Raw genomic sequence first — 25,913 nt, 5'->3', positions numbered from 1 at the left:
TTATATAGATTATTATTATTATATAGTACTAGCCATCCCTGCCATGCGTTGCTGTGACCCAGTCTGTGTATATGTGTTTTGTATATATGTGTATATTTGTGTAAATGTGTATATATGAAGTTTTGTGCATGCATTGTAATATATATATATATATATATATATATATATATATATATGGCTTTTAAGTCTCTTCTGCTGTGTTTTTCAGTGTTTTTATGAGCGATGGTCAACCCCCTCTCCCCCCCCCCCCCCATGCCACCAGTATTCAATTTTGGGCGTATCGGGTATTTGTGCCAGATTTGGTCCAGTGAATGAAAATACATCCTGCATATCAGATATTTACATTAGAATTCATAATGGTAGCAAAATTACAGCTATGAAGTAGCAACAAAAATAATGTCACCACAACATGAGGAACTGTATTAAGGGGTCGCGGCATTAGGAAGGGTGAGAACCACTTCTCTAGATAAACATGAGACAACTTAATAAGGTCAAGACAGCAACATACAGTTCTGCTGTGGATACACAACTGCATGATCCTTCAATAATGTAAGTGATCCAATGTTCATTGAGAAGGCATTGATTTACTACTCATAAAGTTTGCCAGGGAGCTGTCATGCTGGGCTGAATTTGTGATGTCTGAGAGAATATATTGCTGCATAAGAAGCCATGAGACAAAATCTTTAGAACACACAGAATAGATTGAATGTGCTGAAGGGAACTCATTCATAATATGTAAGAGGTAATAAATCTTGAACAACATGTATCTTTTTTTTCAGAATGGATTTGTTTCTGTTCCCACATGAACTACTTTGGTTAAATCCTCTTTCCTGCTAAAAATGGATGAAGATATCACTGTATGCTACAATTCTGACAGTGTGACTCAACTACCAATAATAAATATTAACTTGAATTAATGTTCTTCCTGTCAGATAAACTTCACTGCCTAGAATGGAACTGCTATGGGATTACAACATTTTGCCTTGGTCATAATTTCCACTATTGAAAAAAACCCACAACAATTACTGTTGTCCAGTGAAAATAAGGACAAGCTGAAAGATTATAGCTCATACTGGCAGAGGGAGGTTCAAGGTAGAGTAAATTTGCAGCAATGGAGATAGTTTTCCTACACAGAGTCATTTGTAGACTAAAAATAAAAGGTAAAGGTAAAAGTTTCCCTTGACATTAAGTCTAGTAGTGTCCAACTCTGGGGGTTGGTGCTCATCTCCATTTCTAAGCCGAAGAGCCGGCATTGTCCATAGACACCTCCAAGGTCATGTGGCCAGCATGATGGCATGGAGTGTCATTACCTTCCTGCAGAAGCAGTACCTATTGATCTACTCACATTTGCATGTTTTCAAACTGCTGGGTTGGCAGAAGCTGGGCCTAACAGCGAGAGCTCACCCCGTTCCCCAGATTTAAACCGCCAACCTTTTGATCAGCAACTTCAGCAGCTCAGTGCTTTAACCCACAGCTCCACCAGGGGGCTCTAGACTAGAAATAGCAATAGGGAATACTGGAGAGGTGCATTCTTCAAACCACCAATATAAACTACTCAAAAATATTAGCTTCCATGAAATCAGAAGCATTAATCATTACATTTTAATGTGACGATTCATACAAATCAAGGAATTTGCTACGATACTATTGACTATGGCAGGGGTCCTCAAACTTTTTAAACAGAGGGCCAAGTCACAGTCCTTCAAACTGTTGGAGGGCTGGTTTATAATTTGAAAAAAAATGAATGAATTCCTATGCACACTGCACATATCTTATTTATAGTGCTAATAACACTTAAAACAATACAATAATTAAAAGGAATAACAATTTTTACAAATATAAACTTATTAGTATTTCAGTGGGATATGTGGGCCTGCTTTTGGCTGATGAGATAGGATTGTTGTTGTTGTTTCAGACTGAGCGAGGGCCGGGTAAATGACCTTGGAGAGCCATATCCGGCACCTGGGCCTTAGTTTGACACCTGGACTATGGTATCCTTTGATACCACCAAATGGTATCCTTCTGGTTCAACTAGTTGATGTGGCTCATTGCTTTGCACTCATTCTTTTCTTTCTTGGCTGAATATTCCCATAGGATAGGGCTGAAGAACTGTTAATCAGCTTTTTAGCTATTAACCTGTGGGGTCCATGGGGATTAATACTTCCCCTGAGCTTTTTAACATCTATATGAAGCCACTGAGAGAGGTCATCTGTAGTTTTGGGTAGGGATGTCACCAGTATACTGTGATTTAGCTTTATATCTTCTTTAGCACTGCTTCCAAGAACTACTGAATTATTTTTTCTATATGCAATAAAGGACTGGATGCAAATGAACAGACTAAAACTTCATCCAGAAAAGACTAAAGTGCTGTGGATCAGTAGGAAAGCCAATCTAGGATTGGAATCATAGCCTGTTTTGGAAAAGGTTGCCCTCCCCCTGAAAGGGGGTGCTCTTGGCTCCTGCTCCTGAAAAGCCAGGTTGATGCGGGGAGCGCAAGTTTTGGCTCCTGCGCCAGTTGCACCCTGTCTTGAGGAAGGCAAATCTGATCACAGTGGTTCATGCCATGTTATCTTCCAATTAAGGTACTGAAATGTGAGACTGTACCTAAGAAGTGTTCAGAATCTGCAACCACGGCAAAATATAACACCCAGGTTGTCAGATGTGCATTTTAGAGACCATATAATATCAGTCCTGCAAGAACTGAACTGGCTTTTAATTTCTTCTGAGCTCAGTTCAAGATGTTGATGTTGATCTATAAAGTCCTCAACAACTTGGGACCAGGATATCTGAAACACTGCCTCTTGCCATATGAGCCTGCCAAAATTATGAGATGTTCAGAGAAAACTCTGATGTGTGTCACAACAGTTCATATAGCAGTTCTTCCTCTATAGCAGTGCATTAACAGTAGAAGATCCCACACAAGAAAGTTAGGTTGGCTTCATCTCTTTTAAGCTTTCGATAGACAGCCAAACAGTGCTGCTTGTCATGGTATTCAACATTTAAAATTGTTGTTTTAACTGTTTCAAAACTAGATCCTAGGATTGGTTTTAGACTGCGTTTAGGAGTTTTTAAAAAGTGTTATAATATATTTAAAAGTATTTTTCAATCTTTATATTGTTTTAATAGGTTTTATGTGTTCATTGTAAAGCAATACTTTTGGGTTCAGCCACTCCCAGTAGCCTTACATCAAGGAAAGGTTTCACGAGGACCACCACTCCTCTAAATGTTCCTCCAGCAACAGCAAAAATATTCCTCTGGGCAGCCAAATCAGGCAATTCCAACTGGATGCCCCCCCCCCTCGCCCACGAGGGTCTCCCTCCAGGGGCAAACCAAGAATGGACAACTTGGAAGTCCCTGAACAGACTCAGAAGTGGAGTGGTCAGATCAAAAGACAACCTAGCAAAATGGCACTACCTAGAAGAATCCTACACCTTGTGCCACTGTGGAGCAGAACAAACAACTCTGCATCTGTATGCTTGCCCACAATGCCCTGCTTCATGCACTAATTCATAATTGTTTAAAGTTAGAGATAATGTAGTCGTTGTTGGTCTAAAACTATATAGCAGCTTGTGATCCCTTTATTTTATCAGTTTTTAAGCTTATTTATTTATGCAATGCTTTTGACATGAAATAAATAAATAAATGCGTTCATTTCCTTAGAAATACTTGTGGGTTGAGAGGTGATACTGAAATACTAAACAAACAAACAATTTTTGAATTACTATTAGAACTTAGTGTACAACAGGGATGGGCAATTTATGGCTCTCTCTATATTATAGGACTGCAGCTCCCAACAGCCTCAGTCAGCATAGCTAATACTTTGGGGTGTTGTGGGTTCCAGTCTCACAATGTCTAAAAGGCAAGAAGTTGCTATTCTCTCATTTACAGAAACTAAAGATTTTTTTTAAATGCATCTAGTCATATAGGAGGAATTGATGTTTTAAAGGTATATGTCCTAGGAAAAAAAATGACAGAGCAGGCTTGACAATCACTTTCAAAGAGAAATTCAAGAAAGAACCGATGGCATTGTTAATAAAAGCCTTCAGAAACACTAAAAGCAGCACTCACAAGCAGAGATTAAAAAGCTCTAAATTGCTATGATATGTCACAGCCTGTCAATTTATTAATAGATGCGTCTAAATCAGACTTGGGAGGGGGCATAAAAACTTCAACAGTGCCAGCATAAAATTCTGTTCAAAAGAAGAGAAAGATTAAATACAGAATATTCACTAGTGTGTAGAGGGATGCTGAGACAACGCAGATCACAAACATCTGGTGCTGCTTTGTAGCAAAACAATTCACTAATGACATTTGGGAAAAGAGAAATGAAGTGACTCTTGGAGAACAAAATTTGTCATGGAATAGCTAAATTGGCAATGGAACGTGGACTTTCTTAGTCTTAGCATTTGGTCTGCCATGAACTGCTTGTATATGCCACCTTCTTCTTGAATATCCAAAAGACCTGATCTATTAAAACCACAGTGAGACTGCATATTCAATCCCAAGGTACTGTTTCTGAGACAGAAAACAAGAAGCAGTTTTTTTTAAATCAATGTTTTCCTTTTGAAAACTGATTCTCTTCCTCCCTCCTCTTCTGTTTTTGTTGTCCCTCACAAATTTGGAGTTGATCTGGGATGCAAAGAGATCCTCCATGTCTCACTTCAGGAATTTTTGAATCAGGCTGTAGAGACCTTCAGAAGCAAACAAATAAGTGGAAATTCAAACAGATCTGGTCATGGTTGAAGGTATAGAGTTTCCATTATATTCAAATAGATAAACTAGCCATATGCAAGGAGCAAATTAATATTTTTCTGGATTGAAATATTCAAAAGAATATAAGTCACGTCTCTCAGAGTGTCAATGGACTGATTTGGAAGACGATGTGAAACGGCGAACTGTTTTAATGTATCTATAATTGTTTTTAATGTAGGTTAATTGTATATTATGCTTGTTTTATTGTTTGGCACTGAATGGACCCTGTTGGTAGCTGTCCCGAGTGCCTCTTTGGAGGTGAGAAGGACAGGATAGAAATGCTCCTAATAAATAAATAAATAAATTTTATGTAAACAGTACTTTTGGACTATCAAGATAGCAAAAGGATAAGTGGCACATTAGTATTTAAAAATTCACAGAAATTGCATATTCCCAGCATTTCAGAAAGAAAAACTGGGCCATTAGCAACCTCACTGTGTGGTCAAGATGGCAAAAGTTATTGCTAAAGAAGAACACGCAAGCTAAAAGAGGCTGTAATGTTTGTTTTTGCCTGAGTCTACAGCAAAGAATAAGATTTTGCCCTCTTCTCCTCATTGAATTTGAACTCAGTTTGTAGCAAATGAAGGAAGATGAGGACAAAGGAGGAAGTGGAAAGTGGAAAGAGGAGGAAATCAGGAAAAAAAATGAAGGGCATAACATTGACTTGCCTTCAGTGGTTTCCTTCAGTTTGGAAAATATTTACCTCGGATTCTTTTCAGCTTATTGGAAGGTGCTTCCAGCGTAGAATTACTTGTGCTAGCAGTCAAAATACCATGAGCTGCTGTTCTATTGTTTCCACTTTAATAGAGTTGTTTTATGAGAGAAAAAAAGACAGACAAAGCTGTGGTAAAATATGGTAAGGTAACCCATAAAGTTCTGTGAATGAGGCAGGGCAATTGTACAATAAAATCCTCTCCTAGACGAAGCTCCCTTAAATCTCAGCAAGCACCCGTTAATCCCTCTTTGTGACACCACCATTACAGATCATTAAGAAGTATTTTAAACCTGGCATTGAGAAACCTGAATTTGATCTATATTCCATTTGTAAGGCAGCTGAAAAAGGAGTAGCTTTTCCCCATCTTCATCAAAGCAACCCCCTCTCCCCGCCCCGGCCTGAATGTGTCGCTAAGTAGCAATTTGGCAGCAGACTTCAGCAAATAGCTGCACACTAAATGGGTTTATCCTTAAACATAATGCTCTTTTCCATTTTAACTGAGCATAAAATTGTATCTTTTAAGGATCTTCAGGCAGGGAAGCTTGATGCCTCTTGAGTAGTTCAGTGTGACATATGGTCTGTCTTTCCAAGCAATGGTTTTATCTGCCACATATAGTATCTGCAAATTTGAGCTAATGTTGCTGTGAAAACAAGTGGGGATTTATGCCCAAAAACTAAAGGAGAGAATAAAAATCATCTTTCCTCTGCCAGCTCTAGGCAATATACCTCATAGAGACTTATCTCTATGCACATCCTGGCCATGTTCCAAGGTTCCGAGTTGCTCCAAGACAGATGTGAAACTCTGCATGAGCAAGGACTGTGGAAGATGTGGAAGGACTGCCCCTTCCTAATCAGGAAAGGCTCTGTGGCCGTGGTTCTTCCTTTTTTTGATTTGCAATGTTCGACCCAAGATAATTTTCCATATACATAAATACAACCAATCTTCAAGATTCACTTGGTTACGGGCACAGGACCCCACAAAATAATAAAGAAAGGAATTTAAAATACATTTTAAATCAGAAAGAACACATTTCTAGGAATCTCAATGGTAAACACTGACTATTGAGTTGTACTGGAAGGTCTAGAAATTTCTAGTTCTTCTCTAGGTTCTTCAGCACTATTCTGTGGTCAGCCTTTGACAAAAATTGAGCATAGGGGTGCATTGGAGAGAGTCCATATTAATCCATACATTAATTAATAAAGAGACCCTATTAATCAAATCTGTGAATAAGCAAATCCACAAAAGTTAAACCCACAAATGTGGATGGTCAGTTGTTTATCATCACGTTGTCCTTTCACTCCATTGTTCAAAAATTTGAACCATTACCTTTGAACCATGCCTTTCAGGCATTGAAACAAGGTATGACAACAGACGTATTTCTGGTGAAACCATATGGATTTTCCTTCTCTTTCCATCATTTAAGGAAAAATACATATTTTTTCTGCTATTAGTTACCAAAGGTGATAAAACCAGAATGGTGAGCTAATTTATGTATCCCTCACTGAAATTTGAGACTTATGTCTCAGCTAATGTCACTATATATATTACTTCAGGCTATTTAAGTTTTCTTAAAAAATGGAACTGCTAGTAACAGTTGACACCCACTCTTTGTCTGCTGCTGCTACCATTGAACATATTTTACAAAATGCACTAGCCTATTTCTTCAGGTACGGGATTGACCGCACCACTAGGGACAAGCTGAACAAAGCAAAGTATGTATTAAGGGAATTATTGAACAATGGAATGACTATTGCTTCTTAATAAGGGGGAATGTTTAAAATCCTGCTTAGAGTAATATTTCTGGTTACCATTATTAATATGTAAGAGTCTTCCCCAACCACCTTTTTAACAGCTACTGATATTAAGGACTAGTCATATGATAGCAGCATTGTAGATCCTAACAGGAGAGTGAAGGCAGGAGACCCAGGGCCCTTCAAGACAGGCCAAAATCCCAAAAGGAACTGGGATTTTAAATCCCAGTTCCTCTAGGAATTGAGGCCACATAGAAGCCCCAAACCATGAGATTTTGCGGCTACCCAGCCTCCTGGATTGACTAAAGGTTGACCCAGGAGGGCATTTAGCCAGCCCCAAGCCCCCCATTTCCCCTGTAAACTTACCAGAGGGTCTGAAAGTGTCCTCAGGCCCCTCAGAAAAAGTTTCTGACATGTCAAAATGATGTGTCAGGAGCTTTGGAGAGGGGAGGGGGAAATGAGAGGGCTGGGAGGAGAGGGTAGGATGCCTTCCTGCTCCTTCAGGCTCTTAGAACCTAAAGAACTGGGATGGCAATGGGGATTGACCAGGATGGCAACAGGGATTGCCTTCCACAATCCCAGGAATCAATCTGAAAAGATTAGGACCTTGCAATAAGGTCTGGATTTTTCAAGTTTTTTTAAAAAAATCCAGAATAAATCAGGAAATCCTGGTTTACTCTGGATTAATCTGGATTAACCTGAGGTGTCATTTGGACTTGGGTCCTTTTGGGTTCAGATGACATGATAACAAGAGGTGCCATGTCCAGGATTGCATCTGTTGTAAAAGGACCCCATGTCTTTCAGATGTTTAAATGCTAAGTATGTAGCTGAACTACAGTTTGAGACCACTTCAGCAGTTGTGCTTTCTCCTGATGCTTATAGTTTGGTGAGATACTTTGTAAACTATGACAAAATTGTTAATTTCTAAAGTGCCTAAGGAGAGTGCTGTGGATTAAATTAGTCCAAGAAGCTGGCAACATGAGTTAGGCTGCACTTCAGATTCATATCCTAGTGTCTTTTGGCTTTGTCTTCTGATGGAATCACTGATCTCTTGTGCTTTTGCTTTTTAAGCCTTTATAGCAGAGAATGGAAGTCCCAAAATGTACATTATGTCTACTTCATCTCATGATGATAATTTTATCTGTTATTAAAATTTATTTTGATTTGAAGTGATAACAGCTTACATGCAAACTAATGATAGGGTTCAGATTGGATTAGTAGTGAGGTTGACTATGTTTGGACATCACATCAAATTATGCAAGGGAAAATAAAAAATCCCAGCAAATTGAACTTGCCAGGAATGAAAACAAAACAAAACATTTCATTAAGGTCTCTTCCACACAGCTGAATAAAATCCCACATTATCTGCTTTGAACTGGAATATATGGCGGTGTGGACTCACATAACCCAGTTCAAAGCAGATATTGTGGGATTTTCTGCCTTGATATTCTGGGTTATATGTCTGTGTTGAAGGGCCCTGAGACTACATTCACAACCAAATCGAAAGCATGGTTCAATTTAAATCAGTATAAAGTGATACGACGGCTGCTGATAAGTCTTTGGCTTTGTGTTCTTTTTTGGTTTCTATGCTAATGAATGTTACACCACATGCGTCCAATATATGTTTTCAAAATTTTGTGTTTGTAGCTAACAGTGATCTAGGCATCCGGGAAAACAAAATAGCACAGTTTAAGGCAATATTCACAGCAAATGAGAGCAGAGGAGTGATAAAATTCTTGTTTCTGCAAGGAAATTTCTCTAAGGATATTCATGGTGATATGTCACAGACATTGGGGGGATCAATGCCCTTCATATTACACAGTTAAGAACTGGGTTGCCAAATTTAAAATGGGCCACTTCAGCACCAATGGTGAGGAACATCCTGGACGACCGAGAATGGTGGTTGTTCCAGAGATCATGGATGCTGTGCACAACTCATACTGGGGAATCAGTGAATTTCAGCTAAAGGAATAGCAGGCATCATGAGGATTTCTCGTGAACATGTTTGTATCGTTATCCATGAACATTTCAAAATGAAGAAGCTCTCTGCAAAATGGGTCCCCAAATGTTTGACAGCAGATCAGAAAAGCACGAGAGTGAAAGCTTCCTGGTCCATTTGTCAGTGTTTCGGGCTGATAAGAACTTCTTGGATTGCCTGGTCACTATGGATGAGACTTGTATTTATTTGTATGACCCTGAAACTAAGGATCACTCAAAAGAGTGGAGGCACAGTGGTTCTCCTCATCTAAAGTTCAGGGTGCAAAAATCAGCCACTAAGGTGATGGTGTCTGTGTTCTGGGATAAGGAGAGCATGCTGCTAGTGGGCTACCTTCAAAATGGTTCACCATCAATGCAAGGTATTACATTGAACTTTTGGATCAATTGAGGGCAGCTCTGAAGGCCAGAAGTCACTGCAAGCTGTCCAAAGTAATCTTGTTCCTGCAAGACAATGCCTCTGCTCACACTGCACAAGCGACCATGGAAAACTGGTGGAGCTAGGCTTCCAGCTGGTTGACCACCCACCTTATTCACCGGATCTAGATCCCTCTGACTATCATCTGTTTCCAAACCTGAAGAAGCACCTCAAGGGTACAAAATTTCACACCATTTCTGGTGCCATAGTTGCTACGGATGACTGGTTTGAGGCACAACCAAAATCCTTCTTTTTGCAGGGCTTACAGAACTTGGAACACTGATGTAAGTAGTGTTTTGAAAATGGAGGGTATGTGGAATAAATGTAAAGTTTCATCTTCCTATCTTGTTTCTTTCTGTGGAAAGTCAAAGATTTATCAGCAGCCCCTCATATATCATGGAAAGAAATGCACAAATAATCCTTACATGTCAGAACATAAACAAATCTACAGTGCCTGGGTTTCAACTGGCAATAACTGATCAGCAAAGTGATCTTGGGATATGGAGGTAAATCAATGTGGTGCAGTGGTTTCTTCATAATCCTTTCCCCTCCAGAGTGCCTATGTCTTTAACAAAAATTACTATTATTGTTGTTATGTTTATTTATACCCCACCTTTTCTCTCCATAAAGGAGACTCAAAGTGGCTTATATTAAAAGCATTTCAATACAATTTAAAATCCACAAATATAAAAACATTAAAACAGAATTAATCAATGGTACCATATTTAAAAATGAAGAGTTAAAATGCCGATGTTCAGAAAAATAGCTTTCCCAGGGATCTAGCATAATGCAGTGCTCTGAGCATTGGATTATAACTCTGGAGACTAGAGTCACCAAAACCCACTGAGTACCCTTGGGCAAGTCGTGCTCTCTCAGCTTCAGTAGAAACTAAAGGCAAACCCTCTGAATTATTCCTGCCAAGAAAACTATGTGAGAGGGATGCCTTAGAATTGCCATACATCAGAAAAGATTTGAAGGCAACAATAACAACAGAATAGTTTATTGAAAACACTGAGTAAATCTGTGACGGCAGTGTAGAGATCGATTCCATGCTAGATAAACTAAAAAGGCCAATATTTTAAAGTCATTTATGTAAGTGTAGGATGCAATTATAGTTGAAAGCATCGGCATAACTCTGATCCCCACTTCTACAAAAAGGATATAGTAGAGCTAGAAAAAGTACAAAAAGAGCAACCAAAACAACCAGGGAGTTGAAATATTAGAAGTAGGCTTTTCAAAGTAGAAAAAAATGATGAGGGAAGGTGCATGATAAAGATTTATAAAAATGCAGGAAATGAACAGAAAGATTTCCTCCTCCTCCTCCTCCTCCTCCTCCTCCGCTGCTGCCACTAGACTCCAAGATCATCCAGTGAATAGTAGAAAATGAAGCACAGGCCAAATGAAGCATTTCTCATGTGGTGTATACTTAAACTATGAAAGTTTGGAGATCAGGCACAAAGAGATATAATTAGTCCTTGGCATCTACTTAGGTTTGGTTCAAAGATCCTCATGCATACCAAAATCTAGGGATGCTTAAATTCCATTATATACAATACTTCGGGATTGCATAAAAAAGCACCTCTGGAGAAATAGCTTTAGTTTATGTTAGACACTATTTGATATAGCAATCAAATGATGAACATCCACATGATACCTGAGTATCAAAGGTTGCAAATTTTAAACAATATCTATACTACCTTACACATATCCTACATTGTTAATTTTATTGTATTTAAGGTAATATACAGCAAAATAGCTTGCCGAAAAGCACGAAATCACGATGCTTTCCCAAACGTATTCTGTTCTTAAGTGGTGACCTATTTGGGCTGAATTAGAGAAAGAGAGAAATGGCTCCTCCAAATCTTTTTCTTCTCTTTACTTCTTCAGTCAGTTTTGCTTTGTTCACAGACCATTTATTCAAGGAGAAGACGAAGGGAAACTTGGTTGTTTCTGCTTTTAACAAGGATAGCAAGCTTTGACAATCTGAATGAAAGTGCTCTCAGAAAAAGATCACTGAAAAAAGATTATTATTAAAAAATGTTTTATAGGAACGGTAAAATAAATTCAGCCTCTGACAAGTTATTATTATCCAGGAAGCCATACAGCAAGTCTGAAATGAAAGAAAGCACCATATTTTTTTCCAAACGTCACAACAGAGCATTGATTCTTTTTTTTTTTTGTTATTTCCATAACTGTTTTTCTCACTGAAATATAACATTGTGTAATCAGGATTGTCTGGATCCTAAAAACACTGACTAGTGAACAAGGCCTCATCTGCACTTGTTGTAATTCAGTGTGATGGTAACGTTACTACTACTGGTAGAAGGGAGAAGAGGTCTGCGCAGGTGTTGGAGGAGGAGCAGCAGCGAAAGCGGATTAGGGAGATAATCATGGCTTCAAGTGATTCTGAGACATTTGAGGGCTTCTCCGATTGTGAAATGGGGGATGGGGAGGAGAGCAGGGTAGTAAAGCGGGCTTCTCACAATCAAGAGTCCGCCAAAGAGCTTCAGAGGAAGCGCATCTGTGAAATACTTAGTGCTCCTACAGAGGACGAGGATTTCATGGGGTTTGAAAGGAGTGATGGGTCTGGGAGTGATATGGGGGAGGAGGATGAGCTGGATTGGACCCGTGTTCAGGAGATTAGGGACATTTGTAACCAACCCACCTCCAGTGATGAATTTGAGGGGTTCACAGGGGATTGGCAACCGGGGAGCACTTGGCAAGACCTAAGTCTTGACAGACGCTGGCAGAGGTGGAGGGATGGGCGCTCGGGTTCAGCTGCGGGGATGGAGGCAGCTGAGAGCGATGAGGAAAGGGTGGGGAGCTCATCATCCTCTAATGAGGAGCTTTAGGATAAAAGTGGGTTTTGGTTGTATGGCTCTTTGCAGAAGGCAAAGTGTCTCTTTTGGGATGTGAATCTTTGTTACTGCCAACTCTCGAGCTTGGGTCCTTGGACAACAGATTCCTGTGTTTACTTCAACTCTGCGATTTGACTTCGGACTGGTTTGACCAACGCTTTTGCTATCTGGACTTTACAACCTGTTAACTTCGTGTTTTGACCTTGCAACGTTTTTGGACTTCGTTTTTTGCCTCATGTTATTGTGCTTTTGAACTGTGTGAATTTTGGAGCAGATTGCTGAACATTTAAATTAACCCGGATTAAACAGCGATATAATCCGGGTTGTATTTTTGTTACCCGTATCACTTTGTTTTGGATGCCAAATTGCTGCCAGAGCTTATTGCACTGAAGTTAAGTGCTTTTCAGACTTCCATTTGTACAATAAAACTGTGTTTGAACCTTTTCCTTTGTGTTTGGCTTTACTGAGGCTTCTGGGTCTTGACAGCACTGACCATTTAAGGTCATTTGAACTGGGCTATATGGTCAGTGTAGACTTACATAATGCAATTTAATGTATTATATGAGTCTACACTGATCATATAATGAGTTTGGATTGCATTAAATGGTAAGTATCAATGGGGCTTAATTCCTCTTGAATTTAGAGAGATCGCTGAACATATGGGTGAAGAAATGCAGCATGTGTACTAGGGGCTCTTTCACACATTTATAACATTATGATTCTATTTTATCTGCCACAGCTCTATCTCATTGAATCTTGCAATGTCTGATCTAGTGAGCTAGATCTCTGTGGGTAAGGATTCTAAATGCCCTCCTCTATGCCAAAAATCCTAGAATTTCTTAGGATAGAACCAGGTCAATGAAAGTGAAATAATAGTGTTATAATTGTGTCCAGTTGGCTGTCTGTACTCAAGATTCTGCAACCATGGATTCAACTCTGTATAACTTGAAAATATGTTTTTAAAATTCCAAAAGCGAGCCTTGACTTTGCCATTTTATGTAAGGGACATTACACTACTTTGTGTCTCTATAAAAACGCCAAATTTTCCATGTGATGGGAATTACCCCTTGCCTGCTTGTAAAGATAACAATTATGTAATAATGGAGGGAGGAGCCAAGATGGGCAGAATTGATTCCTTTCTGCCATCATTACCTTTTGGGGACTGTTGTGGTATAGCAAAAAAGATATCCAAAACATTCAGAAGAAAATAGAATACATGCAAATCCCGCACTTTTAGTGTCTCTGTAACTTTAGCAAACTCCTTCTTTCAACATTCTCTGAAAGTCCTGATGTGATGTTGGGCTTTTGTTTTGCCTATTAAAAGGCTAGCAGAGAGAGACTTATAAGAGAGCTAAAGCTTCATTTTCCTCTCTCACTTCTGTTCTGACTTCTACAATGTAAGAATTACCCCTTGTGAGTTTTTTGAGCTGTAAGTTGAATTCCCAATATTAGAGAGAAGTTAATAAAATAAAACGGAGGAGGGACAGTGGGGGAAACAAGTTATTACTCCGCCCCGCCACTGGATAAATCTTAAAGAAAGTGGAGAGAAGGATTATTGTGATTGGGGGGTGGGTGGTAGGAGAATCTTCCATTTCATTTCCAAATGCGGCTTAGTGAAGCTTAAGGAAAAACCAACTCCCCCAAATTCTTGACTTCTCTCCATCTTGCAGGTCTGAGAAAATATGGTTGTATTGTAAACAATAGATTTGGTAATGTGTCCTGGGTTAAAATGGGAGGCATGATGGTATGTATAATAATTGGTGGGATTTCGATAGAGTGTTGTGCTTGACACCATTGTCAACTGTGCAGTTGCACAGTTGACAGTGGTGTCAAGAAAATGAATTGGTTGTGTGGATTGCTCCACAAATAAGCCCAAAATAAACAGAAAGGAGAGATGATAATTGTGAAAGTGGTATTTTTTTAAAAGTAGCTGAAAATGTGGGATGACAGAGGACTATCCTGATGTGGATTTAGCCTATTGAAAATGTGATTCACATTTGTTTTCTGGATCATTTTTTTTAAAAAAAACCCTCTTGCTTGTTGATTGTTCTTTTTTCACAATATTCCCAAATTATTTATCAGAAATCGAAACAACCTATGAAGCCTCTGTGTGCGGTAGGAAGACAGGATATAAATGTTTAAAATAAATGATAAATAATATAGTGGTGTAAGCTTTAAAGGATTGTTTTGTTTTGTAAGGGAAAACCCACACGACACATTCTTCAATGTTTTAAAAACCCGTAGGATTTTGGAGGTCTACCTCAAAGAACTATACAGGCAGATGAGCCATCAAAAATATTCTCTTAAGTTGCCCTTGCACAAGATTAATGTCATGGCCTAATTTGGGAACAATTGGAGGTGACAACACTCAGGCATACTTCCCCCTTCCTGGCTCACTAGTGTATATTTGAATCAATAGTGTCACTGTATTTTATTGTTTTTTTGCTGCCATTCTTTCCCAGCTCAGTGATGAGCTTGGTTTCTCTGAAACGTTTCACATGTATCTCCCTGCCATGCACACTTCAGCTTTGAGCGGTTTTGTTCTAATACTCTTGACATTTAAGCCTGGGCACTTTAAAGGTTTTTTTTCTTTACTTTATTCCATATGTTATTGATTGCCTCTGGCTTTTGTGTTTTCCTAAGTCGATTTTCTTTCATGTTCCCTCTCCCTCTCCCTCCTAGCTTAATGTGTATCACTGCAGTTACTAACATGGAAACTGCACATCTCTCTCTCCCCAATTTGGAAAAGCAACAGGAGTGTCCAGTGGCATTGTAAATGATTAGAAGAGGTCATTGCTGCCTAGAAGTAAGGTCACAGGTTCACACACACTGTGGGAATAATGTATGGCATCAGGGAGAAAGCTCACAAACTTGCATCGATGAATGCCACATATTGGTACTGTTGTGTGATAACAGCTATTTAAAGATTTTGTGGAATTTGTTTTGAGAATTTCAATCCAGTAGTGCAATAACATTTTGAGAAAACTGCTGTTTTATTTAAGTGTTTACCGGTTTTTTTTGCTTACTTCAAACATTGTGCGGGCTCACAACATAATGATTATGAAAATACAGCACCAAAATACGACATCATAGAATATATTTAAACATAAAATTGTCTGGCGAAGGAAATAAATTAAAACAGACAGGGGCCATGTGTGGGTGGGGGAGGTTTAAAGCTTCCCCATCTGCTTTTTATGTAACAACCCTCCTGCTGCATATGTGGTTTAAAAAAGGACTCCACTAGAGTATTTTTTCTTTTTTAACCCCCTCCCCATATGACCCCTCCACTTTTTTTTATAACAACGAAGAGCTTATTTGTACTGATTGTTATGTGAGCTGAGTCTCTCTGTGTTTCTATGTCTATATGTATGTGCCTTTCAGTCACATGTCACTTGGAGACCCCATAGGTTTTATGAGATTTCCTTAAGCAAGGAATATTCAGAGGTAGTTTTGCCAGTTCCTTGGTCTGCAATGTAGCTTACAGCACCTGCTATCCATTAGCCATTGCCAATCTAGGTACTAACAAGAGCTGACCCTGCTTAGCTTTCACAGGTGGGATCTGGAGGCTTTAGGATAATTTTTAAGCCATCCATGTGTGTTTAGCAGTGAGTTAAAAGTAATCTTTAGCTTCATTTTATATGTGTAAACTAAAATATAGCTTTATTCTCCAAAGAAAAATTCATTTTGCAAATATATGGACATTTTAGCTTAGGGGCTTCTGCTATGAGCTGTTTCGTTGGTACAACTTATTTATATACAGAATTGCTTTGAAAGCTGAGCCATGATTTTCTAGAAAAGTAGGTTACCCCATGGCCATATAGTAGTTGTTTTAGCACGAGTAGGTATAATTGTCCTAGAGAATTTCCCCTGGAGTTAGTTCTTACTCCACTATTCTCCAAGTTTCTGCTCTAAGATGAGACCAGGGAACAAATGAAGAATTCAGAGTGTTTAACCCAGGATTCAACAGTATTGTCCTTGACTGAATTCACATGGAATGGATTCTGGAGTAAGTAAATCTCTTCTTGAACAGCCTGGAAGAGAGAGGGAGGGAGACAGAGAGGGGGGAATGTATTTGTGTGTGTCCTCTTTATTTTCTAATTTTGCTTCAGGAACTGGCTAGCATCTTGTGCTCTTGCGTTTTTGTTTCCCAACTTCCCACGGATGCCTGTCATTGTCAGGTGCTGGTTACTCAGAACAAGAAGACAGGCACTTGAGCTCATTACAGCAAGCAGATCCCTCGCTCGATTCTCTCACACCAATGGAATTCTGGGCAACAAAAGGTATCAGTTAAAAAGTTCTTTTAGTGTAAAATTTGGAAGAGATTAAAAGAGGGCAAAAGTTCACATGAGAATGAGCCACTGCCAAGCCTGCAAAAGAATCTTGGCAAAAAAGGCAAAGGGTGGTGGTGGTGAGGCGGGGGAAGCCACTGGTTTGAAAGGCAAGTAACCATGGCAAGTCAGGAACTTCATGCTAGAATCCGGCTAACAAGAACGGAGTCGCACAGAGCTGCAATTGTTTATTCAAGACCTGAGGATACAGTTGTCTCCGACGAGTATTCTCACAGCTCAGATCCCAGTACTTGAGTGCATTGTCCTTGTTGTTTTAAGATCATCCAGCACTTCTTCACAAGCCGTTTGGGGCTGGACAAAAGAGACAGTACAAAGTTTATCCTTAGTATTCCCGTGAAGACAACTTCTCACAAGAGGAGAGGGAAATCTCACACCAGAAAGCACACCAGCTTCCTCTTCTGTAATGATCAACAGATGCTGGCTGTTGATGCACTCAAGGCACCAGCAGGTCCATCACTAGGAAGGGAAAGCAGAAGGCCGCCTCAGAATGGAAGAGAGAAGAACTGTATTGGCATTGGATACTGAATTTCTGCAGTAGTCAACCTTTAGAAAGAAAACATTGGACTGCAGCTGCTAACAGCTGTGGGAATTATAAGGTTAGACATGGAATAAAAATAATAGCAAATCTCATCCAAAGTAATAACTCACTAAAAAGGTTTTGCAAATATCAGCAACACATATCTATACACCTGCATATCTTGTGCACCTGTTGTCCTATATGTGTAGTGAAAGCCCTCTTGGTTCTCATGCAAATGTAGGAGTATCATAATTTATGGTGACACTAACCAAATGGTATTGACAACTCTTGGCATAAAGAGGATTGGCTTCAAGTACCTTAAACAAAACCTGGAGAGGGATATTACAATACTACTGCAGCACAACTAAGAAGATGAATCATAGAGTTGGAAGGGACCACAAGGGCCATCCAGTGCAATACCCTGCATTGCAGGAGCACTTAATCGGGATGTTGCACATTTGGTTGATATAATGGAACCAGTGTTCTTGTGTTCCATTGCTAAGCCTGGTTGCTTGATTATCTGAATCTTTGAACTATATCTACATAGCAATTTAAAGAGTCGGGTGTTATTGTTCAAATTTACCTCAACGGCGGAGCAGGCGGAGGATAACATGGCACATGTTACAACGGCTGCGAAGGCGGAAGAAGGCTGCAACAGACTGAGAAGCCATGGTCATTGTGTTAAACTACATCACCAGTGGAACCTCATCTGTGAAGACTGTGTGTTGTTCAGTTGTGCACTGACCTCCACACATTAAAAAAACCCACGCACAGGCGTCTTCCAAAGAAAATAAAAACCAAGCAACCAAAGTCCCATGGCGATCAGCGAGTGGCGACGGGGGCAGGACTATGAAATCTGGAAGCCCCTAGTCACAGACTGGCACATGGGCTCAGTCGTTCTACCTCAAGGTCCGAGGCAGTTGAGTAGTTCGGCAGCTGTATCCACGACTGAGCAGCCCTATTGAGGACCCACTCTGCTCACCCCACACGGGGAGGGGGCTAGAAAAGGTGCCCTAAACATAGTCTGCCTCACTTATCCCTGACTGGACTGCCGCGTCCAGTGGGGTCACCATCCTGCGGCCAAAAAAGAAAAATGAACTTCGGTACGTGGAACGTACGGACTCTGATGGACAACAGTGACAGTGAACGCCCCGAACGCAGAACTGCCATCATCGCAAGGGAGCTGGGACGCTTCAACATCGACATAGCAGCCCTTCAGGAGACCCGGAGAGCAGGAGAGGGACAGCTGAAGGAAGAAAAAGGAGGCTACACCTTCTTCTGGAAGGGACTGCCCGAAAAAGACCAAAGAATGCACGGAGTTGGCTTTGCCATCAGGAATGATCTGGTGAAACATCTGTCCGAAGCACCCACTGGCATCAACGAACGACTCTCAACCCTCCGAATTGATCTTGCCAAAAACCAACGGGCAACCATCATAAGTGCCTATGCACCAACACTAGACGCTGATGAAGACATCAAGGAGAAATTCTACTGTCAGCTGGACAACGTCCTATCGGGGATACCTAAGGAGGACAAAATCATTCTCCTGGGGGACTTCAATGCAAGAGTCGGGCGAGACTTCGACCTGTGGCCAGGCACCATAGGAAAAGACGGGGTTGGAAACAGCAACTCGAATGGCATCCTGCTTCTCACCAAATGTGCGGAGCACAACCTTGTCATCACCAACACGCTCTTCCGCCAGAAAAACAAGTTCAAGACATCATGGAAGCACCCACGGTCAAAGCATTGGCACCTCTTAGACTATGTAATCACACGTGCCAGAGACCGCCGTGACGTACTCCTCACAAGAGCCATGGCAGGTGCTGACGACTGCTGGACCGACCACAGGCTAATCCGATCCACGATGGCTATCAAGATTGCCCCCAAGCGCAGACTCCAAGGAAGAAAGACAAGGCGCAAAATGAACACCCAAGCCCTTCAAGAGCCCTCCAGGCGAGCCCATCTCCAAACAGCACTCAAGGACCATCTACCCACAGTACACCCTGAAAATGTTGAGGAACACTGGAACAAACTGAAGACCTCCATCATCCAAGCCTGCGAAGAATCTATTGGATACCAAGCCAAGAAACATCAAGACTGGTTTGATGAAAATGACATCGAGATCCAACAGCTAATCGACAAGAAAAGGAAAGCCTTCCAAACATGGCAGAGAGACATCAACTGTGCTGCTAAGAAAAAGATCTACGCCAGTGCAAAAGCTGAGGTCCAAAGAAGGACAAGAGAACTCAAGAACATCTGGTGGACAAAGAAGGCTGAAGAAATCCAACACCTGGCAGATACCCATAATGCTCAAGGATTCTTCAAAGCCACAAAGGTCATCTATGGGCCAAGAAACCATGGCATACAGCCTCTATGCTCATCAGACGGAACCAAACTCCTGAAGGACCAAAAGTCAATTGCACTACGTTGGAAAGAACACTACCAAAGCCTCCTAAACCGCAGCTCCAGTGAGGCCGAAGAGGTCCTCTCACAAATCCCGCAACAACAAACCAGGGATGAGCTTGCAGCAGTGCCTAGTTTGGAAGAAGTCAGCAATGCCATCAGCCAACAAAAGAACAACAAAGCCAGCGGACCGGATGGGATCCCTGCTGAAATCTTTAAAGAGGGAGGACCTGCGCTGACACACCAACTCCACCAGCTCATAGAAAAAGTGTGGGTGACCGAGAAAATCCCAGCAGACTTCAAGGATGCCACCATCATCACCCTCTTCAAAAAAGGGGAAAGAACAGACTGCGGAAACTATCGAGGTATCTCCCTTCTAACCTCCGCTGGGAAAATCCTCGCAAGAATCCTTGCAAACCGCCTTCTGCCCCTCTCAGAAGACACCCTCCCAGAATCCCAGAACGGCTTCCGCCCCTCCAGAGGAACTGTGGACATGATCTTCACTGCACGACAACTCCAAGAAAAATGCAGGGAACAAAACCAACCTCTGTACATGGCATTCATCGACCTTGCAAAGGCATTCGACACAGTGAATCACAGCGCTCTCTGGACCATCCTCCAAAAAATCGGGTGCCCAAGCAAATTTGTGAACATCCTGCGGCTCCTCCACGATGACATGATGGCAACAGTCTTGGATAGCAATGGCTCCCAAAGTGACCCATTTAAGGTGGAATCGGGTGTCAAACAGGGATGTGTTATTGCCCCAACTTTATTCTCCATCTTCATCGCCATGATACTACACCTTGTTGATGGGAAGCTTCCCACCGGAGTGGAAATCATCTATCGGACAGACGGCAAGCTATTTAACCTCAGCAGACTGAAAGCCAAAACCAAGGTCACAACAACATCTGTTATAGAACTCCAGTATGCTGATGACAATGTCGTCTGTGCGCATACAGAAGAAGATCTACAAGCCACTCTAAACACCTTTGCAGAAGCATACACAAAGCTTGGCCTGTCACTGAACATCGAGAAAACCAAAGTGCTGTTCCAGCAGTCACCAGCCATCCCCTCTCCAATGCCAGAGATACAGCTTAATGGCGTAACATTAGAAAATGTCGACCATTTCCGCTACCTTGGCAGCCACCTCTCCACCAAAGTCAACATCGACGCCGAAATACAACACCGCCTGAGCTCTGCCAGTGCAGCATTTTCCAGAATGAAGCAGAGAGTGTTTGAGGACCGGGACATCCATAGGGAGACCAAGGTGCTTGTCTATAAAGCTATTGTCCTCCCAACCCTGCTATATGCCTGTGAGACGTGGACTGTCTACAGACGTCACATGCGGCTCCTGGAACGATTCCATCAGCGCTGCCTCCGGAAAATCCTGCAAATCTCCTGGGAAGACAAGCGGACAAACATCAGCGTGCTGGAGGAAGCAAAGACCACCAGCATTGAAGCAATGGTCCTCCAACATCAACTCCGCTGGACAGGCCACGTTGTCCGGATGCCTGACCACCGTCTCCCAAAGCAGTTGCTCTACTCCGAACTCAAGAACGGAAAACGGAATGTTGGTGGACAGGAAAAGAGATTTAAAGATGGGCTCAAAGCCAACCTTAAAAACTCTGGCATAGACACTGAGAACTGGGAGGCCCTGGCCCTTGAGCGCTCCAACTGGAGGTCAGCTGTGACCAGCAGTGCTGCAGAATTCGAGGAGGCACGAGTGGAGGGTGAAAGAGAGAAACGTGCCAGGAGGAAAGCGCGTCAAGCCAACCCCGACCGGGACCGCCTTCCACCTGGAAACCAATGCCCTCACTGCGGAAGAAGATGCAGAGCAAGAATAGGGCTCCACAGCCACATGCGGACCCACAAGGAAACCCATGATGGAAGACCATCTTACTCGTCCAACGAGGGAACGCCTAAGTAAGTAAGTTCAAATTTACAGAGTGCAAAATGAATAATGAAAAATATGACTTCACTCTTTAAAAATATATTACATAATTCAAAATTAATAATATTAACATGTTTCTTGGAGCAAAATTAAAAATAGAGTGTGAAATATATATAGGCATGTATTTAGTGTATTTAACATTTATTCCATGATGACTTGCAAAATAATTAAAAACATAGTAAAATATATACAATATATCAATTCAAGGTGATATCCTGTGATCCATGGCATGCCATGGAAAGTTCTTGGGTTATTGTAGAGGGAAAAAAAGGTGGTCTGTCTTAGAACCCTCCTTGTGGTGGTGGTGGTGGTGGTCTTTCATCATTTTCTCCTCTATAGCTAGTCCTCTATAGCTGGTCATTCTCAAACAGTGATAATGTGAAAAAGCAGAGAGATCAAAGACGCAATCCAGTGAATCCAAGGACTCCTTTTTTATCCATTTAGACCTCCTCCAAGAATGAAAATTAAATTAGCCAATCAAGTAGGATTGGAAATAATATTTTATGCTATGGTGCAGCCTCATATCAGTGGAGGGCTCATTCCTGTTTTTTTTTTCTGGAAACAGGAAATTTGAAAATAATAGACCGTATTGAAATGTTGGCTGTTCCTTGGGCTACTTGTGAGTAGGAGAAGCCCCAGGCCCTTTCCAACTGGGTGTGGATCGCGGGGATCACCTGAGCCGGGCCCTGGCGGTTTCAGCCTTGCTGCCCTCTCCATCGGGCCTCGTTTCTCCCCTCTGCGGAGTGTGGGGAGCGAGTTGGGGCCTACTGCTGGGGCCTACTGCTGCCGTGAACGCTGCTCCAATTGGGCCTTTGCCACCTGGGCCTTACTGGGTGGGCCGCTGGGCCATAGCGTCGCAGACGCCCTCTCGGCTGGGCCTTCGCTGGGCGAGCCGCCGCGCCGTGGCTGGCTGGAGCTGGACTCTCTACCATCTGGCCAGCTCTGTCATCTGGGCCTTCTGCTCCCCGCCCCCCTGCTGGAGCTAATTGGCTGTGAGTGTTGCCCGGCCGGGCCTACTATCAGACCTCCCCAGCTGGGCCTTCTCCATCCGGCCTGCATAAGGCTAGGCCTCTTCCATCTAGGCCCCGCGAGCGGGCTGCTGCATTGCAAGGACTACTGGAAGGGGGCCCGGGGCTATCTGAGCCGGACCCTAGCCATCTGTGGCCGGCTGGCCGAACCGAGCCGGAGTGAGACCTGCTGCGGCCACCATTCTTGCAGTGTTGCTCAGACCCGCCGTCTGCTGCTGCGGCTGAGGGGGAGATGAAGGAGACGCGCCGTGAAAGACGCGCCGTGGCCGCCATCTTGCCGCGTTGTTTGGTCCCTTGCCGCGTTGCTTGGTCTTGCGGCCCCACCATCTGGGCCTGCACGTTTCCCTACCTCGCCGCTGGGCCGACTAGGCGTCGGCTACCTAGGCCCATCAAACAACCTAGTCGCTGGGTTCAACTCTACCTGAGCCTTCACCATCCTCGCCTATTCCGCCTGGACCCCTACCTCTCCACCATCTGGCCCTCGCCATCGGGCAAGCTGCGGACACCTCTTCTCTGGTGCTGACTTTCATTGTGTTGTTGTGTAGACCTTGTGTTGATCGATATTGTGCAGACCGATTTTGTTTAGATCTTGTTGTGCAGGCCGCTTTCTGTGTAGACCGACAGTGTGTTGCCTGTTGTGCAACCTAGCTGGATATAGACCAACTGGGCTGACCACCGCCGTGTTGACCACCTCCGGAGGACCATCCGCTTTCTTTACATCAGTCGTCTATAGTTTACATCTGAATCACAGCATTTTGCCAACTGCCAATCTCTTTAATTACTGTGTTTACATATTGCGAACATTGCACGTTACAGTTCCTTTCTACCTTTGCTGCTAATTTGGTAATAAGAGCATAATATAGCACCTTAAGGCGCCTGCCTCTGCTGCCAACTGTTTTTGCACTTTACCCCTTCCCCGATCCCTCCTGCCGCACTTTAGTAGTATTGAGGGCCAATTTCTGGGTTTTTTGTCGCACTTTAAGATCCTGCACCTTATGAATCGCCCTAGTGGCTCGTAGCCATGGAGTTTACTATTGTTGCACTTTAAGACTCTAGCACTTTAGGTATCATCTTACTTTCGCGGCTACACGTTTACCACTTGTATTACTACCATCCACTGAAGTGTACTGTTTCCACCCATGTGGTCCCCCACCCTCCTATGTATACTGTTCCTGATAGTATTGACTGGTGAAAGGGGCAGGGGAGGAAGTGGGCTGGAGCCTGTGAAGAACAATGAGGAGGGGAGGGGGGATAAAGAAAACCAAGGCAACTGGCAAGAAAAAATGCCAACATTCCAAACAACTGGTGAAACAGAGACTAAGACCTTGGTCATGAACTGCGGCACGGAGGAGGGGAGGTGTTCCACTAGCCGAGGGGCCCCCATAGAGGTCGTGGTGGGAAGGAGGAGATGCGGGAAAAGGAGACCTCAAATTCGGCTAAATTCGGACCATTTATCCACATTAACAATTCCAAATCGGTCTCCTAAGGTAAATTGGTGTAACCAGGTGAGCGGACCCTCTGGACTGAAGGTGGTGCTGTTGAACGCCAGATCTGTCAACGGAAAAACGACCTGGATCCAGGACCTAATCCTGGACGAGCGGGCAGATCTGGCGTGCATCACGGAGATCTGGCTGGATGAAGCTGGAGGAGTAAATCTGACCCAGCTCTGTCCTCCAGGCTTCTCCGTGCAGCACCAACCGAGATCCGGAGGTCGGGGAGGCGGGGTCGCAGTGGTCTATAGAGATTCCATCCATCTGACCAGGTGCCCCATCCCGCAGACCACAAATTTTGAATGCGTCTACATGAGGGTGGGTGACCGGGACAGAATAGGGATTCTGCTAGTGTACCGTCCACCTCGCTGCACTACAGTCTCCCTACCTGAGCTAGCGGGGGTGGTCTCGAGCCTGGCGTTGGAGTCTCAACAGCTCCTTGTGCTGGGAGACTTCAATATCCATGCCGAGGCGACCCTCACAGGTGCGGCTCAGGACTTCATGTCTGCCATGGCAACCATGGGGCTGTCCCAACAAATATCTAGCCCAACCCACTGTGCTGGACACACATTGGACTTGGTTTTCTGCCAGGGATGGGAACAGGGTGGCGGTGTGGAGGAGTTGTCCATCTCTCCGTTGCCATGGACCGACCACTTCCTGATCAGATTTAGGCTCACTGCGCCCCCTAACCTCTGCAAAGGTGGAGGACCCATTAAGATGGTCCGCCCCAGGAGGCTGATGGATCCGAATGGATTCCTGACGGCTCTTGGGGATTTTCCCGCCACCTCGGTAGGTGACCATGTCGAAGCTTTGGTCGCTCTCTGGAATGGGGAGATGGCCAGGGCTATTGACATGATTGCTCCGGAACGTCCCCTCTCAAGTAGCCGAGCTAAACCAGCCCCTTGGTTTACTGAGGAGCTGGCAGTGATGAAGCGAAGGAAGAGGGAACTAGAGAGCGTGTGGCGTTCGCATCCGAGCGAGTCAAATCGAGCACGGTTTGTGTCCTTTCTTAGGGCATATGCCGCGGCAATAAAGGCCGCAAAGAAAACCTTCTTTGCGGCCACTATTGCGTCTGCAAAGAACCGTCCGGCGGAGTTATTTCGGATTGTCAGAGGTCTTTTAACTCCCGCCACCTCAGGCGGGAGCCCTGACAATTCGGTCACGCGCTGTGAAGCATTTGCTCGGTTCTTTGCAGACAAAGTCGCCTTGATCCGTTCTGGGCTGGACACCGCGTTAAATGCAGTCTCTGAGGATGTAACAAGAGCACCTGCTTGTCCTATTTTGATGGATTCTTTTCAGTTTGTGAAACCCGAGGATGTGGACAAGATACTTGGAGGAATGAGGCCCACCACGTCCATCCTAGACCCCTGCCCATCCTGGCTTCTGAGGGAGGCCAGAGGGGGATTGGCTGAGTGGGTAACAGTGGTGGTGAATGCCTCCCTTCGGGAAGGCAAGATTCCAGCGAGCCTAAAACAGGCTATTATAAAGCCGCTGTTGAAGAAACCATCACTGGACCCCACTAAATTGGACAACTTTCGGCCTGTTTCCAATCTCCCCTTTTTGGGCAAAGTCATGGAAAGCGTGGTGGCCTCACAACTCCAGGTATTCTTGAGAGACACGGATTATCTGGATCCGGCACAGTCTGGTTTCAGACCGGGACATGGTACCGAGACGGTCTTGGTCGC

Source organism: Anolis sagrei, chromosome 4, assembly GCF_037176765.1.
Source record: "Anolis sagrei isolate rAnoSag1 chromosome 4, rAnoSag1.mat, whole genome shotgun sequence".
Classification (NCBI taxonomy): Eukaryota; Metazoa; Chordata; class Lepidosauria; order Squamata; family Dactyloidae; genus Anolis; species Anolis sagrei.
Note: the sequence above shows the minus strand (reverse complement) of the source record.